Source organism: Panulirus ornatus, chromosome 4 (genome assembly GCF_036320965.1).
Source record: "Panulirus ornatus isolate Po-2019 chromosome 4, ASM3632096v1, whole genome shotgun sequence".
Lineage (NCBI taxonomy): Eukaryota > Metazoa > Arthropoda > Malacostraca > Decapoda > Palinuridae > Panulirus > Panulirus ornatus.
Window position 1 is genome coordinate 15,614,990 of NC_092227.1, and position 12,771 is coordinate 15,627,760.

Genomic DNA, 12,771 nt, shown 5'->3' on the forward strand with positions numbered 1-12,771 from the left:
TCATGCCCTCCTTACTTCATCACTACCTGTAACCACTTTCCCATTTGTCCCCTCCCATTTGTTCTATTTTTCGTACACTATCCACTTCCTTCGAAAACGTTTTATTCTCCCCGAAGCACAGTGGTACCCCAACTCTCATTTGCCTTCTTTTCAACCCCTGCACCTTCCTTTTGACCTCCCGCTGCTTTCTTATATACATTTCCTGATAATCCGAAATACCTCTCTTTTTCTTTCACTAGTAATTACTTCGTCATCCCACTACTCGCTACCAATTTTAAACTGCCCACTTTCAGCATTCAACACTCTCTTCTCGTAAATGCCATCACTGCTTCCCAGAATACCTCCCATTCCTCACCCACCGCCTTAACTTCGTTTACTCTCATCTCTTGCCATCCTACATTCAATATCTCCTGGTATTTCTTCACACAAGTCTCTGCAAAGCTCACTTGCTCTCACCACTCTCTCTCTCCTCACCCATAGCTTTTCCTTTTTGTCCGAAAACCTGTACAGAGTAATAATGAATATATGAACAAACATTGGTTGGTTTTCTGTATATGCTAAACTTTAAAATGTTTCTATCCCTGTGGGTCATCCAATCTTAGAATGGTAACATGATATTTTCCACTTCCATCGTAAATTTGATAGAATATACTGGTTTGTTAAGTTAAGGGGGAAATGTTTGCAAATTTTCGTGTGTTTACCAAACGCAAAGAACGTCATCTACATACCTAAACTAAATTGCCTTAGTTGTCTTACCCTCGTAGTGTGGTTAGATTCGATGGTCAAAACATTTGTGCAGGATGAATAAGGATGAGAGAGAGAAGAAACTGCACAGAAATTGAGTAGCGTCATGTGGAGAAATTTGGAACTAACTGGCAGAGTTGAATCTCATAGTTCGACAAGAGAAGATGGGCACATGGGAGAGCTAGAATATTAAAAGTACTGTACATTATCCAACCGAGTTAGAAGGAAGATAGAGTGAGGGTAAAGACATTCTGAGGACCATGTGCAGCAGGCACGTGCGAAGTGATTGTACGTTGACTGGCCAGAATGAAACTGGTGTCATTAATGAAAGCTATATCTGTCGGTAAAACGAGAAATCATAAGCTATAGCGTTCTCATTTTAAGTTGCAGGAGTACACTATGTGGCTGTGTCCTTTGTTTAACTCATCAGATTATTTGAGAATCATTAGAATTTAACCTGGCCGGATCTTAACAGCTACTCGATGTTCGTACACAGCCTATAACCGAAGGGAATGGATATCTTATCAGTGCTTTTGCGAACATTGGGCTTTAGAGATAATGCTTTTATATGTACTATATATATATATTTCAAAATCGATATAGCCAAGGTATGAGGCATAGTTAATGAAACGTGGGCTACTGAAATCAGGCTTGAGGTGGTGAATTCGAGTTTAAGCCATTGAAATCAGGCTTGAACTATTGAAAGTAGGCTGGTTGTGCTACTTAGATCAGATTTGAGCTGTTGAAATCAGGCTTGAGCATTTGAAATCAGGTACTGAAATCGAGCTTGAGTGATTGAAAGCATCACCTCGCTTCACCAAGCTTTAACCCTAAGGTTAAACGCTCGGTACACATGTATTCCTCTCAGCATATGCCTGTTGGTGGGTTTGATACTTGCCAACATCAAATGGTTTAAGATAGACGCCAGGGTATCCTACCAAGAATTCTCGCAGGATCTAAGTCATTGGGATTTTCTGATACTGCTGAGCCTTAAAGGAAAAAAATGCAACGTGTGTGTGTGTGTCAGTGTGTGTGTGTGTGTGTGTGTGTGTGTGTGGATTCGGTTTAATGAGACAGCCCATCTTCGCCAATTAGAATGGAGTTTGAGGTAACTCCATGATTTCATTACAGATAGCAAGTTGACTCATTCTAATTAGCATTGATTAGAAAACCGGAAGATAAACAATGCTTGAAACATCTTAGATGATTCTTCCTATATATTTACATGTTTAACAAACTGTTTTTTGTCTATTGCTGGAATCATGGTTGCATCCAATAGCGAGGCACCAGTAAAAAGAAAAAAAAAAAAAAAGATTGGAAGCAAAAGCAAAAAAGAGAAAATTGTACAATAAAAACTTGTTGCAAGATTTTTCCCTTACCTCAAGCCCTTCTGAAGTCGAGTGAGGGAGGTTAATAGGCTCCCGTAGCAGCCAGGTGATGGCCCTGGGTATTATAAAGACCGTTGTTAGCACCTCCGTGGTGTGGTGGTTAGCTCATTCATGGGCCGCCCAGTGGCGAGCCCATCGGTTCGAATCCTAGTTGCGGCAGTCGGTCCAAAGTCAACCCAGATGTTCATCCACCCCCAGGGGCTGTCTCAAGATAGGATATATGTTTATATAGCTTTAATGGGATGGCCTCGATGAAGGCCTCCGTTGCTCGTGTCGTCTCAGCTAACATAGAAAAAAGATACATGTATGTAATATCTTGATAAGTTGGCTCAGCATCTTGAGAGACTGCAACATCATCTCCCTCTTTAAAGTAACCAGGTTGCTACAGCTCCTGGTGACAGGGCTGTGTTAAGGCAAGGCTAGAATAAGTCACGATGTTCGTCGTCAATGAAAATGTAATGCGGGTGTCAAGATGACAGAAACAACAGCCATACCTGAGTAAGGTGAAGTTAGGCAGTCATCGAATATGCAGAACGGAAAGGTGATGGGAAATTGGTCACAGTGTGAGGAGGTAAACCCGTATCCTGCTGAGACACATTGCCAACCAGACTGTCAAAAACAATATACACGGAAATTGAAGCTGGAAAAATGAAGATCATATGATAAAGAACAGACAGTTCAAACCTAAGATAGTCACTGGATATGCTTCTCGTAAAGTGTGTGAGGAAATATGGGAAGAAATAGGGAATGATGAAACTTAGATATCTCTGTACTCACTGTTCTTACTACTCTGTAGTAAGAACAGTGTAATAGATCGAAAAAAAAAGATGAAATTTTAAAAATACAACACTGACCAGCAATTAGCATTTTCCATTTCTGAGTTCGGTATAAAATAATTGTCTTAGCAAGTGCTTAGAAAGTCAGTTGAAGCAACAACAGCAATAGCAAAGACAAACCAGCTTAGTATGACAGACAGTTTATGTCATGTTGCCAAGACACGAGAAAAACAATCTTAAAAAGAGTTGAGTATTGGCTTCCAACTGGTGTACATCTGTAAAACATACGAGGCATAGTTCCAGGAGCGCTAGGGAGAGGTATCTGGAAACCCTTCTTCTGGAAGAGAAGGAAAAGAAAATGTTAGCCCGATATACTTGTACTGTCCATAAGTCAAGAAATTTCCAGAGCCATAACCAATAGCATATGGAGCATATTAAGACGTACGTATGTCGCTGTGCAAGACCATTCGACATGTATTTCGTCGTAAAGCCATTGCAAAAACTACACCTTCCGTTTAGTCCTGGAGACTTTCACTGTTAATGCTTTGCGAGAACTATCATCTGTTCGTCTCAACAACAAGCATTACAGAGCCGACAGAAAGTGTCAGATTTTCACTGTGAGTGTGATAACTGTGACAGATTTCTCAATCATTTAGATGGTTCCTGATGTCTACATACAGCTCACGGCATCATGCTCCAGGACACATAGTGCTCAAGTTCCTTTTGTACAAAACCTAACTGTGCCAAAAGCATAGGAACGTTCCCTACATCTGGAACATGATGAAACACTTCCAGACTCCAAATGAGACGTGTTTCAGCCACCAGACGAAAGTAGCATGAGAGTTGAGAATTGACATTTATTGCATCTAAAGAACAAAAACTATAGGATGATGCTTAGCACGTACGGCCCGAGCATATCAGAGGTCGGGATGATTTTTTTTTTTGTATGTTGATGGTGATCCGTTTCGTAGCCTTACCTTGATTGGACACAACCATGTCATTAGATGACTACAAGGCCGTTCAGCAGCAGTTGAAGGATTTCTTTTTTTCTTTACGTTGGAGGTTCTAGTAAAGAGGGAAAGGTCCACATTAAGGCCGGGTCTTGATTGAAATATAAAGAGGATAATGAAGGGGAAAAAGAAGAGACAAGGAAAAGTATCTACAACTTTTGGAAGACATGATCAACATTGTTAGTTTAAAAAAGAGAAAGACCGAGGAATAATGGGAAAATAGCTAAGTTCTGGTTGTCTCATGTGGATAAGTTGTGGCAGTTCTTCAGCCTTCAGGGTCATAAAATAATGAAACGAAGTGGCAATTTGTTATATGAAACGACGTGGCAATTTGTTATATGCTCTTTGCTTTCACTTTATTCCAAATCTTTCTGTTTTCTCTATTGCTTTCGAGGACAGTACTATTCACGATGTATGAAAATGTATTCGGTGTTCGTAGTAGATCTAGAGGAAACTCAGGCTCACTTGATATCGGTGAGGTAATGTGTGTTTGGCGTAACATGGTCAGGGATTCCTGCTTGCAAAATAGATGTTGGGAAAACAATGGAAGAGACTTTCATGAATTCCCATTGAGGTACAGGTGATGTTGCCTCGTTAGGAATCATTTGCACTATTTCGTCCATCATAGATGGTTATGCACAACTCCACTGAATACAACTAAAGTCAAACAGCAGCAGGCCAGTGGGTCCTAACGAAGCTGTTTGTGACAGTGAAGGAGAACAGAAACTTATGGATCATTGTGGTATGAGTAGAAAGACAGATTTTATTAAGGGGGAAGACATTATTTCAGAGAGGAAAACTTTTTAAGTGGACAAATTGTGGTCAACATCAGACGATACTCGATGAAGTGGTGGCAAGATTCATAGGCCATACAGGTAACCACCCTACATATACTGAACAAGACAGGTGACCGCAGAATAGTGCATACATTACATATAAAAGATGTCCCATTTCCGATTGCACACCTGTATTTGAATGAATTCAAGGTGCATATATTGGAGGCACAATCATTTATGCTATTGCAAATGCAGTGAAATTCCATTCTAACGGACTAATTGGGGATGAGTGTGGTTTGTTAAAATCCATGTTCCACTACATTCTGAGTTTTCCCTCATAAAAGGTCAAAATTTCCAGATGTCACTAAAATCTTTTGTTGCCCACGTTGACTTAAGGGCAGAAATCAGAAAAAGTAGTGTCCTTGAAAACCATGGAGGCCATCAAATACAATGTAGATCCATTTAAGACAGGGTAAGAAAACCTATACCCCATAACATAAGGTACTCCATTCTTGATGGATAGTGACACTGATTTCCCCAGGGCTTCATAAACTGAGAATTCTTTCCTATAAGGAAGACTTAAGGAGGGTGAGAGTCTCTCTAAGCCAAACGAAAAAAAAGACTAAAAGTCGACGACAGTGGCAAATATTAAGGAGACGGTGAAAGTAACATCCTCTCATAACAAAAGTTGGGGAATATAAACAACAGGACAGTTCTGGGACCAAACTGCTGGCGAGGTCGTAAAGATAGCATGAAACGTGACATGGCAGACGATGAAGTGCTGCCTCACAGCCTGTCTGTTACTATAGAGGAAGAGTCAGTGCTTCTTCCGCGAAGACGGTTCTTAAACCTCACTAAATGAATTACCCTCTGGTGTTATTTCGACAGTTGAAAACGATGATACTTTATTTTGCTGCAAAACGGTGATGCCTTATTTTGCTGCGTGAAAGAAATGCTAAATATATTCTTACAGATTTATAACATGATGTATAAGCAGGGTGATGTAGATATATAAGCAGAGTGATGTAGTTTTTTGGTAAAGACACGTACCTGTGAAAGCAAGAGAAGAGGATATGTCGACAAATCACCATCAGAAGTCCAGGTAATTAGAAAAAAAATGACAAGAAGTTCCTTTGCAATCCAAACAACAAACAACAGTTGTTAGAACTCATTTCTAAAGTGTTGTCAGGCCATGATGAACGTTCTCGTCGAATACACTGGAGAGAGTCACTGTTGTAAAAGGACAGTGAAACCATTCATTGGACAGTGATTCAGGGTGATGAAACAGTCCTTCCAGATTTGAAGTGAAATCAAGAATAAAATGATACCATTGTGATGGTTTTCATTATGCACGCTTCAAAGCAAGAATGTAACTATGTAGGTTGAAAGATTCGTAATTGAGAAATATCTTCCAGATACTACTTCGTCATGCAAGAACCGTGTGTGGCACACATTTGTTCAAGAGAGTATTTGAAAATAAGAAGCGTGTGATTAAGACTGTATAGCTGTCTCATTACTATTCTGCACCAGTGTGCAATGCTCTATTAAGGACTTAACGCATTCACAGGATACGACTCGATCACTGCTTTCAAAGGTAAGAGAAAAGTAGAGCAAGGAATTTATTCCTTAATTTACCTGCCTTAAATGATATCTTCCAGCAGCTGGTTGTTTTAGAAATCGCAGATAATGCCGTAAGCAGCATTGAAAAGTCTGTGCGTGCGATGTATAGCAGTGTATACGTGCAATGTATACGTGCAATGTGTAGCAAGCATAGTATTTGTTGTGTCGATGTTCCCTGCCACTGTGTGATCACGTCAAAGTGTTACGGTGATACGTCAGAGAGCACAGGCCACCATATCAGGTGGCTGCGTCCATCCCACTATCCTCCTGTCACATTCTTCTGGTAAGATCTTAGGTTCTCTGATAAAGATTTTGACTGTGTGCAGATGTGTGCATCTTTTTTTTTTTTTTTGATAGTGTTTACGTGTTGTGTGTGTGTGTGTGTGTGTGTCTGTGATTGTACATTTGTATGTATCACTACTTAAAACCATTTGTGTCAGATTGTCTTTGTATTTTCAGAATAGTGCTAAAGTTATAATAATAAGAATCAATCAAATTCTTATTATGTAGTCTGTTGCTCAGACGAGACTATCATTTTTGTTGTGAATGATATCCATCGTTTTCTGTAACATGTTTTTGTCCTTTTTGGTAATGTTATAAGTGAGTATCGGTCTCATGCAATTGTGAACACTCTATATATATATATATATATTCGTAAGAGTCCACGGGGAAAATGAAACACAAGTTCCCAAGTGCACTCTCGTGTAATGATATATATATATATATATATATATATATATATATATATATATATATATATATATATATATATATATCTTTTTTTATACTATACGCCATTTCCCGCGCTAGCGAGGTAGCGTTAAGAACAGGGGACTGGGCCTTTGAGGGAATATCCTCACCTGGCCCCTTTCTTTGTTCCTTCTTTTGAAAAAGAAAAAAAAAAAAAAAGAACGAGAGGGGAGGATTTCCAGCTACCCGCTACCTCCCCTTTCAGTCTCCTTCTCCGACACGCAGGGAATACGTGGGAATTAATCTTTCTCCCCTATCCCCAGGGATAGTGTATATATATATATATATATATATATATATATATATATATATATATATATATATATATATATATATATATATATATATATAACGTGTTGATTTTCAGTTTTGCCAGTCTTCGATATTTTTTTCCCGTTCCGTCTGCACTCTATAATGTCGCTTCTCCAAATTACCGATCACATCTCTCTCATTCTTCCCTTTCTTTCGTTTGAATCTGGAATACCTGTGGCATTTTATTGACACGGTTTGAGGCTAATGCTTTTTCACTTGTTGAACATGGGACTCTGTGTATACACTGGCTTACTGTGCAAAAGTTCTGTTGTTTTTACTCGTCCTTTTTGACCTGTTGCCCAAACACAGAGGACATCGGGAGCGAATACTGTTTCGTACCCAGGACTAGTTAGGCTGGTAACACTGTGTCCGCACCTAGATAGTAATCCTGGAATGTAATCCAATTTTTAGATCCCTCGTGTCAGTAGTCACGATGCGTATTGCTTCCATTACAGAAACAAATCATATTTCTGTAATAAAAAAAAACGAATGAATGGCAATATTATAACTGAAAATGTTGGCACACTGGAGAGGCTCATTCTGCAAGCGATATGCGAGTATAACAACGAGAGAATTGGCCGTGTTGACCACGGGGACGAGAGGTAACCGCATTGGTGTTGATGAACTCGAGGTATGATCGCTAGACTGGGAGGTTGTGAAGCGTCGCCTGAACACATTATGAACAACTTAGCTATGACAGGGCCATATGAGATTCATTAGAGTTCCATTGACAGTGACAACCTCAGGCAACATAATCAAGGAATGATTAGACTTATCTTAAACCATTATAGACAACTTAGCATCGACTGCTGGACGTAGCGTATCCTGCAGTGCATGAAGATATATGATCAAAGGTTTGACTTACGTCTGATATGAATCTCAAGTTATAGGAAGCTTCACAGTTAGGACGGCGGTAAGTCTGTGATATTAGTTATAATCACCATTGTCATCACTGATGAACCACAGTCATGATAACAGTTTTGTGATATGAACAGGACGTCCTTATACAGAGTGTCTGGCTATGAAGTTTGTTTTCTGAATGTTTTGTAATGTTTGTGGGACTGGCGGAGTGAAAATGACGCTCCACTCTCCCTGATCCACGAGATTATCAGGATAGGATAAAAACGCTGATAAGAGGATCATAAGTTATACTACTCTGGGACGTATATCTCTAATCATGAATGATGTGTATTAGTCACTCGTCTCGTGCTTAGCTTAAGCAGTATTTTTTCTCATAAGAAATTAAATTTCTCATTGCTTCTGCCCAGCTCTGATGGTTTATGACTGATGGCCGGAATGAAACTACCGTCCGCAGGCACTCTTTTAGCCATCAGACTCTACTTCACTTACAAAGACCCTCTGCAAACTGCTTCACCGACCTAGCAATTTTGCTCGAAGTTAGAGAGAAGCCGATCGAAAACTTCGAATGGAACTCCTTCGTTGTAGAGTTCAACCCAATTGTGTGCTACTTGACCTGGTAATTTTATTACCAGTTAAACCATCAGCTTTGCCACTAGTGTCCCTAATACACAAAAGGACGCAAGAGCAGCAGACAACTATGCTTTTCGATGCTGTTTGCGATCGTAGAAGAGAACAGAAAAGGAGAAGTATTTGGAAACTTCATATCTTCGTAGGTACAAGTAGCGTCAGGCGTGGACTTAGAGGGGGACCCATTTGTCAAGAGATTTTTTTTAATGTATCTTGCGTGCTCATAAATCATTCCAAAAGCCTGCTAGAGAATAAGAACTTTGCCGTATTCAAAAAGAAACATTTGTGTCCACGAATTTTACTTATACCCGTTGCTATGAGTGGAATCAAATGATGTAGCCTTAGATAGCTGCTACGATCAAGACTTTTAACGCATTCTTTCACTTTTTGATTCTTATCGAATCTCCGAACAATTATTCTTTCGACGCCGAATGACTTTAGGTTACTAGACAGCTCTCAGAGAATGAGTTCGGCAGTCTGATGATCGTATTGGTAGTTGATCGCTGTCCTCCCTCTATTCTATTTCTTCTCTCGGGTAGGATGACCGAAGCCGAACACAGTCTTCAAGGTGGCGAAGCACCATTGAATTAAAAAGAGTAAAAGGATTTGATGTTAGACTTGAAATCAAATGCCATTCTTACGAAACATGAATTTATTCGCATTTTCTACTGTTTCAACGTGCTTTATCGCTTGGCTTTACGTCATCAGAGATCACTGCACGTAAGTCTTTATCCTCATTTATGTTAAGCCGACAGAATTCAAACGGTAGGTTTCATCTCGTTTCTACTGTTAATAAGTAAACCTTTGTTCTCATTGGCATCAAAACTCATTTGCCACCTACGAGCCAACTTCATCAGTTACCCTATAGAAGTTTTTTTTTTCTATGTCAGGTGAGACGGCACGGGCAGCTGAGGCCTCAATCAAGGCCATCCAATTAACGATATATATATTATTGTTAATATTATATTTTGTTGCTGTCTCCCGCGTTAGCGAGGTAGCGCACGGAAACAAACGAAAGAATGGCCCAACCCACCCACATACTCATGTATATACATACACGCCTACACACGCACATATGCATACCTATACATTTCAACGTATACATACATATACATATACAGACATGTACATGTATACACATGTACATATTCATACTTGTTGCCTTCATCCATTCTTGTCGCCACCCCGCCACACATGAAATGGCACCCCTCTCCTCCTCGCGCGCTCGCGCGAGGTAGCGCTTGGAAAAGACAACAAAGGCCACATTCGTTCACACGCTGTCATGTGTAATGCACCGAAACCACAGCTCCCTGTCCACATCTAGGCCCCACAAAACATTCCATGGTTTACCCCAGACGCTTTACATGCCCTGGTTCAATCCATTGACAGCACGTCGACCCCGGTATACCACATCGTTCCAATTCACTCTATTCCTTGCACGCCTTTAACCCTCCTGTATGTTCAGGCCCCGATCGCTCAAAATCTTTTTCACTCCATCCTTCCACCTCCAATTTGGTCTCCCACTTCTCGTTCCCTCCAGCTCTGACACATGTATCCTCTTGGTCAATATTTCCTCACTCATTCTTTCCATGTGCCCAAACCATTTCAATACACCCTCTTCTGCTCTCTCAATCACACTCCTTTTATTACCAAACATCTCTCTTACCCTTTCATTACTTACTCGATCAAACCACCTCACACCACATGTCCTCAAACATTTCATTTCCAACACATCCACCTTCCTCCGGACAACCCTATCTATAGCCCTATTTATGTATCATTTATATATCATTATCCTTCATCGCCGTCTCCCGGGTAGCGCAATGAAACAGACGAGGAATGGCCCAACCCACCCACATAAACATGCATTCATATAAACGTCCATACACGCACATATAGATACATATACATTTCAACAAATATACATATATAAACATACATATACATACACAGACATATACATATATACACATATGTACATATTCATACTTGCTGCCTTCATCCATTTTCGTCGCCACCCCGCTACACATGAAATAGCATTGTAATTTATCGTGTAATTTTTCTACACGTTATACGACACGTTTCGTGGAGACAATCCACCTAATCAGGTGCCAGTACTAAACAAAGTTATTCGAATCCCAACATCACACTTGATTCCCTGCCGTGTCCCATAGGAGTAGGTCAGAATGTGTATAAGGCCTCCAGTGCTTGGTCTGTAAAGATGGTGTTGGACGGTGGGAATCAAGTGTGATGGGATTTGAATAACTTTGTTAAGTGCTGGCACCTACTGAGGTGGAGTGTCTCCACGAAACTTGTCGTGCTACACGTATAGAAAAATCACATGTCGAAATATAATTGTATGAACTCCTATTGAAGTGCCATTTTACCTTCACACTATCATCACAGTACAAGTGTGATCATTATCATCATCATGAATATATTGCTCTTCGAAACCCGCTAGATTCCCCACAGATCCGCTGGATTTAAAATTATTCGTGAAATACATTACATCGTATTCAGTTGTTACATATGTATGTATTGCTAACCGCTACTTTGGTTTTCGACGAAAAAAAAATAGCATCTTCGTCGTTGTTTGTTTCTGCTGGCGGCGATGATGTCGAAGCGCTTACTTTAGCTTCTGCAGAGGGTTGTGATGGTGTATGTACGACCATTGTCCCCATCACTGCGTAACACTTAAATATTTCACACGAACGTCAGCACTTTTCTATAAAGATCTTTTTTAGCCCACTTGTAGCAGCAAGGACAGCACTGGCAAGAAATGCACACGACCAGTTTAAAAACTTATGTTTTACAAGAATGAGTCGGTTGAATTCCACCTTCTCTTAACATCCGCCTTTGATTGGGGGAGAGATGGCCAAGTCATACATCTCTCGGAAGGGATTGATATCTAACTCGTGTCTTTTGTTACCTACTTCAGTCCAGTATATATCACTGTTGACTTTGTCTCGTACCATTTGACTATTCATAAGTTCCTCCACTGACTTCAGATTTTGTCACTCTGTTTCGGGCTGTAACCCAACACTTCAGCAATCTTTACGACTGCTTCGCTGAAAATATTCTCAAACATTCAAGAACAGAGAAAAGTCACAATTTCTTCAGCACTTCGAAGTTGCCTGGCAGTCTGCTCTTCGACTCGATGCAGAGTTTAACAACAAAAGATAAAGAACATTTCCAAAGCTTATTTTGTTTCGCTCGTTAGGTTTCAATATCCACATTTTTTTTTTTCAAACTCGTAATCCAGGTATGCTCTAGGATCAAGGAAGGAGCTTATGTCTGTCGTCAAAGGATCGGGTCTGGAAGTTAGAAGAAGAACTTTCCTGCTGGTTGTAAGGATGAGATTAGACAGGTCAGACTGAAGCTTTGTTGGGTTAGCTCTCTTGCCGTAAAATACTCTCACAGTTCGTGGAGCACCTGGGCAGATTGGACGTAAAGACACTAAATAGGGTTTATGGACTAGATCACGAAACATGGTGAACAATGTTCTAGCACTTCTCATTTTCAGTTTGCACTCTAAGCTCCTCCCGTTGTGCCACTATACGTGTTACCGCTGGTCGAGGGAGATCCAGCTGGTGTCACACATGCCATACCTTTGGAGAGGCTGTTTTCCAACATTCAAACTTTCATGCAACTGTTTGCACAGTACCTGCCTCTTTGACGAGTGTCCAAACCATTTGTATGTTTCATGCACCATGTGATCAGTATTCCTTGGTAGTGTTTCTCCCACACAATGTCAGACCGTCAACTGAAGGTTCAGAATGTCACACACACACACACACACACACACACACACACACACACACACACACACACACACACACACACACACACACACATCATTATTATCATTATTATCATCAACAAACCATTATCAAATTTGGAAGCTTAA